The sequence below is a fragment of the Camellia sinensis genome, chromosome 6, assembly GCF_055761805.1.
Source record: "Camellia sinensis isolate YWXY chromosome 6, ASM5576180v1, whole genome shotgun sequence".
In the NCBI taxonomy this organism is placed as follows: Eukaryota; Viridiplantae; Streptophyta; class Magnoliopsida; order Ericales; family Theaceae; genus Camellia; species Camellia sinensis.
The window spans coordinates 77,162,328-77,169,600 of NC_138966.1; positions in this window are offsets into that span (position 1 = coordinate 77,162,328).

Here is a 7,273-nt window from a genome sequence, read left to right on the forward strand (position 1 = left end):
ATTGGTCTCATTAAGGCGTGTCTTTCCTTATTCAGTAGTTTACTTCAAACATGCTGTTGATGTTACACTGAAAATGCATTGCTATCCACCGTTCTCTTTGCATTGTTATGCACACTCTGCCTGCATTGTTATGCACCGTCCCACTTGCATTACCATGCACCTCTTTAACTTGCGTTATCACGCACATTCTACTTGTATTGTTATGCACAGTTCAATCGCATTGTTATGCACACTCTTTAGTTCCGAAACACCGGGATACGTTCCTACGTTTTTCTCTGTTCTTGAGACACCGGGATACGTCCCTACGTTTCTCTCTTCTTTTCAAAACATCGGGATACGTCGCTACGTTTCTCCTTCCTTTCGAAACATCGGGATACGTCCCTACGTTTCTCTCTTCTTTCCGAAACACCGAGATATGTCCCTACGTTTCTCTCTTCTTTCCGAGACACCGGGATACGTCCCTACGTTTCTCTCTTCTTTTCGAAACGTCGGGATACGTCCCTACGTTTCTCCTTCATTTCGAAACATCGGGATACGTCCCTACGTTTCTCTCTTCTTTTCGAAACACCGGGATACGTCCCTACGTTTCTCTCTTCTTTCCGAGACACCGGGATACATCCCTATGTTTCTCTCTTCTTTTCAAAATATTGGGATACGTCCCTACGTTTCTCCTTCCTTTCCGAAACTCCGGGATACGTCCCAACGTTTCTCTCTTCTTTCCGAAACACCGGGATACGTCCCTACGTTTCTTTTTTCTTTCCGAAACACCGGGATACGTCCCTACATTTCTCCTTCCTTTCAAACATCGGGATACGTCCCTAAGTTTCTCTTTTCCTTCCGAAACATCGGGATACGTCCCTACGTTTCTCTCTTCCTTCCAAAACACCGGGATACGTTCCTATGTTTCTCTCTTCTTTCCAAAATACCGGGATACGTCCCTATGTTTCTCTCTCTTCCCTGAGCACCGGGATACATCCCTATGTTTCTCCCTCTTTGGTTAAGAGCATTTGGAATACGTTCCAGTGCTTGAACCACTCTGAAACACCGAGATACGTCCCTATGTTTCTCTCACTTTCCTGAACACCGGGATACGTCCCTATGTTTCTCCCTCTTTGGTTAAGAGCATTTGGAATACATTCCAATGCTTGAACCACTCCGAAACACCAGAATATGTCCCTATGTTTCTCCCTGCCCCCTTTCCTCACACGATTTCAGCGTGTTTGGACTTCACCTTAGGTTGTATTGTCTTGCACTCGCATACCTTACTTGCATTGTTTTGCATTTTAAGTCGCCTCGGTCTGGCAAGACCTTAAACCCGCTCGGTCTGGCGAGACCTTAAATACGCCCAGTCTGGTGAGACCTTAAATACGCCCGGTCTAGGAGACCTTAAATCCTTCGAAGGTGCGAAACCTTTGGCGTCTGCATTGTCATGCATGGTCCTCGTCATGCGTTGCTATACGCACCTTACATGCGTTGTTATGCATCTTCATCATTTGTATTGTCATGCATCTCAAAAGCCGCGCATTCTCGCGCATTTTGAAATCATGCTTTCTCATGCATTTAAAAAAAATAACAACAAAATCATGCATTTTTTATGCATCTCAAGCCGCGCGTTGTCGCGCGTTTCGAAATCATGCATTTTCATGCATTTCAAGCAACTTGCGTTGTCGCGCATTCCAGACAACATGCATTTGAAAAAAAAACATGCATCATTTGCATTTTGAAAGGAAAAACCAAAAACAACATGCATCATTTGCATTTCAAAAAAAAACATGCATATGTCATGCACTGTAAATAGCATGCATTATCATGCATTTTCATGCATTCACTGTATAAAGTGTATTTGTCATGCATTTCATCGTAAATAGTGCATATGTCGTGCATGCATTATAAATATTGCATATGTCATGCATTACGTTGTATATATTGCATATGTCATGCATTTCATTATAAACTGCATATGTCATGCATTCACTGTAAATATTGAACCCAACCATTGCATATTGTATATATTGCATTGTAGATTGCATGCATCCATTGCATCACATCCATCTATGGCTTGCGTCTTTCCATGTTGAGCTTGGTCTGGTATGTGTCCATACTTTTCGCATTGAAGCACAGTTCTGCATGTGTACGCGCCTATTCCACTGCTGATATTGTGGTTTGAGGGTTGCGGCACCTTTTCTGTGTTAGACATGGCTTGTATGTGTACATGCCTTTCCTAGGCAAGATTTGGTTTGGCACGCGCGCCATATCCATTGTATATATTACATTGTAGTGTAATTTTCGCATCCAGCATTAAGGTCATGGTCTTTCCTCAGCGGGTCACTTCCCCACTTATGTCATTCCACCCAATTACTTGTTCTTGTGTCCGTCTACATCACTCATAGTTCTGCATGTGTACGCGCCTATTCCACACTGGTATGTTGGTTTGAGGGTTGCGGCACCTTTTCTATGGTAGACAGACTTTGCATCTCCATCATCTCTTTGACATTTGTGTGGTTTTGTACCGCTCGTGGTTCGATTATGATTTAATTGCATTGCATTATCATTTGCATTGTTTATACATAGTTTTGTATATACTGCATATCATTTTGCATTCATTTTGCATTGTCATGCATGTTGCTAACAATATTGTACCTGTTAAGTTGCTTTCTTTTACAGGCACGATATTGTATGTACGGTTCATTTGAAGCTGGTGCAACCAGACGAACCGCGCAGGTATTGTATTCTCTGAGTGAGACGTATCGAGAATTGCATAATTCTCTTACATCCTTTCTGCATTGTAGTGTACTTGGATTGTTGTATGCTAGCTTAAAACTGTTGCATCTTATGCTTCGTTATAGCTTTCTTTGCATGATCATAAGTTATGCTCGGCTTCTTGCATTATCAGTTGCATTTTGCCCCTGCCTTCGGGCGCATATCTTTATTGTCTTGCATGCCTTGTCTAAGTCTTCGGCCTTGTCAAAAATGGGTCGTCTCTGGGCTTTGACACTCACTCCCGTCATTCTTATGACTTTCGAGTTCTATCAAAGAGGGGCAACTGTAGACACCCCATTTTTGACCGTCCTCAAGACTTGGACGTCACCGTTTGAACACTCAGTGATCATCCTTGTTTGTGTTCGTCTTGAGTTCCCGGAGGTCTCGGCTACGCACCTTGCCTCAGGATCTCTCGACTCAACTGTTTTGTGTTTGGTTTTGCACCAAACACTTGTGTTTTTGCTTTGGAGAGCAGGGAATGGCTTGTTGGCCATCTCCACACTCCACCGGCCACAGCTTGAGGCCACCGGCTGTGTTTTGTTGCCATCGGCCAAATGTTTGGCCGAATGGCACTATAGATGGTCGACCAGCCATCTATTTTGGTCAAATTGCATTTTTGGCTGGCCGACCACTATTCATCTGCTTTTGCAGAAATTTTTATGCCAGCTGTGCTAGCTAGCATACACTTTGCTCCCCTCCACGTGTATGAAGGGATCTCCCTCTTGACTAGCTTGTTTGGAAAGCTTTACAAGAGGGATTGTCTATAAGAGGGAGCCTCTGCTCCCTCCATTAGGGTTACAAAATTTTTCAGAGTTTTGAGTTTTAGGGTTAGGGTTTGTTCATACTCTATCTCTATATCTCTCCCTCTTTTGAGTGTTTTGTGTGTGTTTGGTCTTAGTTTTGCACACAAACACCTACCATTACACCATACCTTAGTTGCTAAGGCATAAGGGGCTTGTTCCTGGAGGTTTTGGACTGGTTTGAACCTAAGGAAGCTGCTAGTCTTCCATTTTTGAAGAGGGTCTACAAGGGTAACAATCTTACCCTTTTTCCCCCATTTTTGCATAGCTTTTTCACCTATCTTGCAACTATTTTTAGACTTAGTGTATAACATATAAATGTCTTATTTTTTCCTGCTCTAAATAGTTGTTTAAGTGTGTTTTGAGCTTTGGGGTTGTTTGACGCCTCTTAGGGCTTGTTTGGCCCCATTTTGTGCCATTTTGGTTGAGCTCCGGGACCACCTTGTTTGGACCTCCTCACCACTGAAATCTTGAGGGATTTCAGTGGTGAGGATCGTGCCTTGAGGTCCTACGAAGGAGAGGGCCACTCCCTCTCCTTGTTGTCCTTGAAAAGGGCCATTTTAGCCTCTTGAGTGAGCATCTTATTTAGGTTCATGTTGGCCATATCTTAGCTGCTATTTAGTGTTATTTTGCCATGCTATAGCACTATTTTATGTTGGTTTAGGCACACCATGCTTGTTTAGCATACATGTCTTGTAATGCCATCATTTGCCTTAACATGTACTTAGCATGTAGATTACCATGCTTGCTTGTTTTGGCCAAGCTTTTAGGCTCATTTTGCCATGCTTAAGGTCTGATGTAGGTTGTCTTAGCCATGCTTGCCATGCTTTGTTTAGCCTCTTTGCATTCTTGGCTTGTAAGCCTCAAGTGTATAAACCATGAGCATGCATTACTTGCATTATTCCAGTGGTTTGGAACCATTTAACATGTCATTTCAGTCTTCATGACATGCTTGCATGCTTGCATTTGATTCCCCTTTAATGTGTTAAAAGGTTGTTGTCTTATGTCCCATGTTTAGGCCCTTGTGCGTGCTTGCATGTTTAAGCCATTTAGATGACATCTAGATGTGTTATTGGCTTTGTCTTAATATGCTAAAACTCTTATTTTGGTTGCTTAATTCATGCCATGTTCGATTTTGCTAAGTGTAGTTCAATACACCTTTGGCTTGCCTTGAATTTTGGCTTTGCTTGCATGCCTTGTTTGTCTTGTCTAGTTGGTTTGGCACCTTTCATGACTTGATTTTCAGAGCTTATAATGCATGCCATTTGTCCATGTTTTCATCCTCGTAAGTGTGCTTGAGAGTTGCTCTTCAATGCCTAAGTGTTGGTCCTTCTGTGCATGCATGCTTGCATGTTATTTGGTCCTCATTCTCTTAGCAATTGGCCACTGTTTTGGGCTTAGTATAAAGCTGCCCAAATTAGTTTAAGTCCATTATTCGCATGTTGTTGCATGCTCACCTTGTGTGCTGTTGCATACTTGTGTGTTGTTACATGTTTAGGTTGTTTAACATGTTTGCCCCATGTGTTGTTGCATGCTTGAACATCCACATTGCATCTTGCACACTTGTTGGTTTGCATTGCCTCATGCCTTGCATGCTTGCTTGCATAGGTTGTATGCCTAGTATGCATTGTACATTGCATGCCCATGTTGCATACTTAGTTAACATGCCTAGGTTGCATTGCATTGGAATGCATGCTTTGCCTCTTGAATTGAGTATGATAGAGGTTGAGCCTCACTTGTTTGTTTGATGTGCATCTCATTTGAAATCAAAGTGCATACTTGGTTTTTTGGGCCATCACGCATTGAAATACGCGATTGGTGGTCCGAGAATCGAGAACCATGTCCCTTTATGTCACAAACATGATAAGGGATGTGTTGGTGCACACATTTGCTTGAAATGCATTTCCATGCCTTGTTTTGCCCTCTGTTGCTGTCGAAACAGGTACTGCAGGAAGTTTTGGCCAGTCGGCTACATACAGTGCCGACCGACTAACAATTTGTGGCCGATATCTCCACAGGTGGTCGATGACCATTCCCTATGGCCGGTAGTGTTCCATAGCACTCAAAGAAGCAACCTTGGAATTTGTGCAATTTTCAGAGGTGCCAAACAGTAAAAGGAGAGGCTACTTGTGCATGGCAGTGGACTTCCGAACGGAACCGAGCATGCATTACACTGGGCCCTCTTCCCGAGACTGTTTACTGTTTTATTAGATTAGTTAATTTGCTTAACTAGTTCAATTTGTCTGTAATAATTAATTAGCTTGTAGGTTAATTAATTGTATTATTCTTTTGGTCCCTCCGAGCGAGGGCGAATTTGTAGTAAGTGTGGGTGCGTGTGTGCATGTTTTTCAACCCCCACTTCTTTCTCCCTTTTACTTACCTGCTTTGATGGTTAGTATTAGGGCATATTTAATTTAGCATACCTTATGCTATGCATGCGTGCATCATTCATCAGTATTGCATGTACCGGGCTCGGCGCATCATGCAAACTGCATAAATATTTCAAATCTAACTTGAATATGTGCATCAAATGGTTACATTTCACATGCCATCCTAGGATTAGCCGAGCCTATCCTAATTGCATTCTGTATGCGTTCCATTAGGCACTTAACATGGACTTGGATCATATATTGATTGCTAACGAGTTCTTTGTTTTGGCTTGGAGTACACTGTAAGTATTTTGTGCTTTAGCATCTCGCACGAGTGTGAATGTTAACATGACAACATGCTTACCATGTGGCTAGATGCTTATGTGATACAAACTGCCTGAATGCCTGTGGGTGAAGGTTGGATTGCTTGAGTTGGAACAACTCATCAAAATCCGTGTTTTAGCCTACTCGCGAGTAGTAAATTTCAAAAAATTTTCCAAACGAACGGATATGCGATGCTTTGTTCCAAATTAGGAGATCTAGTCTATACTTGTTTTGTTGTGTGCATCACATAGTGATTCTAGCTAATTAACCGGAATAATAACGCATAATGTGTCCAAAACAAGATATCATGGTTAGTAGAGACCGATCTTCGGATCGGGCGAGAGGGGGTGCTCATAGCTGACCTTCCCCAATCGTACCCAAGTTCCCGAGCCGAGGCAACTTTGGTAATGACGGACACGTGGCCTTAGACAAATGAGTCAGGGTTTCCTAAATTCCCCCATTAAAAAATATTTAGGTGGCGACTCTGTATCTGGCAAAGCAGTCCATGTTTGGCACTTCTTTTCTAAAAATATGTTTTCTCAAAACGATTTGCCAGATTTGGACTCTTTGGTTCAGACTAAGAACCGTGACACAAAAGGGAGTCCGAACTGTGGTGGCATGAGGCCCGAGGGCACATCCAAGGCGCGAACTTGGGAAGCCGAACGGGCCTAACTCGTGGGCTAGATGAGGCACAGACTAATCGGCGATTGCGCTTAAAAATATGGCCGACCAGATTAGTAAATCTTCCCTTGCATTAGCTAGGGCGCGAGCTTGTGAAGCTGAATGGGCCTAACTCGTGTGCTGGCTGAGGCACAAACTGATCGGCGTTTGCGCTTGAAAACATGGCCAACCAGATTAGTAAATCTGCCCTTGCCTTAGCCAGGGCGCGAGCTTGCGAAGCCGAATGGGCCTAACTCGTGTGCTGGCTAAGGCACGAACTGATCGGTGCTTGCGCTTAAAAACATGGCCGACCAGATTAATAAATCTGCCCTTGCCTTAGCCAGGGCGTGAGCATGCGAA